The 2,500-nt window shown below is 46.4% G+C and overlaps 1 pseudogene; it reads right to left on the bottom strand.

The window, feature by feature from the left end:
• LOC143306737 (large subunit ribosomal RNA) overlaps nucleotides 1-2,500 on the bottom strand; it is a 7,549-nt pseudogene that overhangs the window by 2,310 nt on the left and 2,739 nt on the right.

Here is a 2,500-nt window from a genome sequence, read left to right as displayed (position 1 = left end):
GCATTGAAGGTATGGATAGCCCACCATCTTTGACGCTTGCGTGAAAATATGCGTTGGGAGTATCATTGGGAAGCCCCAGCCACTTCCTTACAGCTCCCCGCACCATTGTGTCAATTTTCTTGAGCTTACTAAGAGTGGTATTTCCCAAGGTGAGTAGATGGTATAAACCAGGTAGTACCATTACTCTTAGCGCAAACATTCGCTGTTGTGGTTTCAATGGTGCTTTCGTCAGTTTCACCAACGCCGACCTTAGTTGGTTTTCTTCATGGCCTAGAGAGCGTCCTTCAGGTGTAAAAGGAACGCCTAGGTATTTCCATTCATCTGCTCTTTTTAGTGACGGCATTGCTTGCCCGTAGCAGTAGAATTTCTGTTTGCCATCAACCACCGTTTTCTTCGCGTGCGGAACGTTCTTTATAGCAACGGTGAAGGACTTGGAGGCATTTATTTTTAGTCCACACCGTGCTAGATAGTCCGTTGCCAGATCCAACACCATTTGGAGCCCATGGGGTGTAGATGTTATAAAATTCATATCGTCCGCAAAAGCGAACGTGTTGAAGTGTTTTCCACATACTTCAACTCCGACCTCAGGTGGAATAGCTCGTAAGAGCGTGTCTATCACCATATTAAAAATAATAGGTGATAGTGGGTCTCCTTGTTTGACCCCACATGTGGGGTGTATTGGGTCCGATTCCCAACCATCGCACACTAATTTTGTTGTACTTCTTTCATATACATCCATAATATATTGCACCATCGGATTTGGAATCCCTTTGATGGTCAGCGTGTCTCTTATTGTATTATGTGACACTGAGTCAAAAGCTTTAGCTATATCTATGGATGCAATGAAGAGAGATTTGAAGTTTTGGCGGTGGTATCTTAGTACCATGTCCAAGTCGAATATGTTTTCTGCGCATCCGTCGACTGGAACGAATGCTTTCTGCCTTTTATCAAGGCCAACAAGTCGCATTAGGCGCCTAGCCAGTACTTTGTGGTAGGTCCTGGTTATTACGGAGGACACCGTAATCGGCCTATAATCTCCAGGTTCTGAAGCGCCATCCTTTTTTGGAATCAAGGTGGTTTTCGATTCCAGTAAATGTTTGGGCAACTTGCCACATAACATAAACAAATTGAATATCCTTGTTAAAATTTGGATGGGCATAGCCTTTAGCTGGCGGGCTGAAAGCCCATCCGGACCTGGAGAAGAAGTCATTTCAGGATATGCTTGCTTGACTTCATATGATTCTATAGGTGCCCACAGTGCATTTATTTCTTGTGCCTTGTTGTTTACACCTGGCGACTGGTCGCCCCCACCAGTCATAACCGCTTGCCAAAACGGCACCATTACGTCCTTAGCCGGTGTTAATTCGGACGTTTTATCTTTTAAGATTTTGCGGAGACAGTTGCATGGGTTCTTTTTCCATGCCCGTTGTGTTTGCGCATACTCTTTACGCCTTGCGCGTCTCCTTGTAAGGGCTTTATCTGGTTTGTTTACCAGGTTCGGTTTCCCTTGTTTGGATGTTATTGGGAAAACCTTTAGCAGATAGATCTCAAGTTCGCCAGAGATCTTATCTAAGTCCCAATTTGAGACGTTACTACATATCCGACTCAATTCGTTTGCATGGAATTCTGTGCCCCTCAGAGGTTCCGTACTAGCAAACAGATCATTCAGCTTCGCTGCTAAAGCATTATAATCAGATTCTACCTGTTGGTTTGGTAGATCACTGTTGCCATTGTCTGTAACATTTTCATTTTCCTGTTCCATCTCTTGTATGAATTGTTGCACCATGTTTTTATGTCGCTGGTAACGCCTTTGCCCTTTGATGGATTCAAGGGTTCGATTAGGAAAATAAGGTGCAAGTGCCTGGTTTATGAACCTTTCGCCATTAATAGTGAGGTGCGCTTCCTGCCGTGCCAGGAGCGCTGATTCCTCTGCACTCCACGGTGCTTTCTTGTTAATAATCAACTGAGCGTGTTGCTCATCGTACCAGTTCTTGTGAGCTTTTTGCTCATGTACTCCTCTCCCCCTAGAGGTCGTGAATGTTCGGTCACAGCCTTGCATTCTGCAATGGTAGGTTTCGGCCGAATCAAGTACAGTTTGGCTGGATTGAGTAGTCGGGCCGGACGAGCCTGAGGGCCCGCCAGCAGTATCGTTTATTTCATCCGAGGCTTGTTTACTGTATTCTGGGCCGACAAAATACGGCCGAGCGGGCTGGCAACCCTACAAGGCCGGTGTTTCGCAGAGGCAGCACTTCGCTTCTCCCAACCCTCCATCAAGAAGGGAAGAGATACTGGTGGCGGGAACCATCGAAAAGGTGGCTGCTTGCTTAACTACGACTCGTAGGACTGATCTCGGATACTAGGGCAAAGCCCCGACACCTCAAACGACCGCCTACGGGGGCCTGCATCGAGAAAGGGAGACCCAATCTCCTAAGACCTTGCGCGAAATTAAGAGAGTCATAGTTACTCCCGCCGTTTACCCGCGCTTTTTTGAATTTCTTCA

The sequence above is a fragment of the Osmia lignaria genome, unplaced genomic scaffold (assembly GCF_051020975.1).
Source record: "Osmia lignaria lignaria isolate PbOS001 unplaced genomic scaffold, iyOsmLign1 scaffold0035, whole genome shotgun sequence".
Classification (NCBI taxonomy): Eukaryota; Metazoa; Arthropoda; class Insecta; order Hymenoptera; family Megachilidae; genus Osmia; species Osmia lignaria.
The sequence above is the reverse complement of the archived record's forward strand: the minus strand, read 5'-3'. Positions and strand labels throughout refer to the sequence as shown.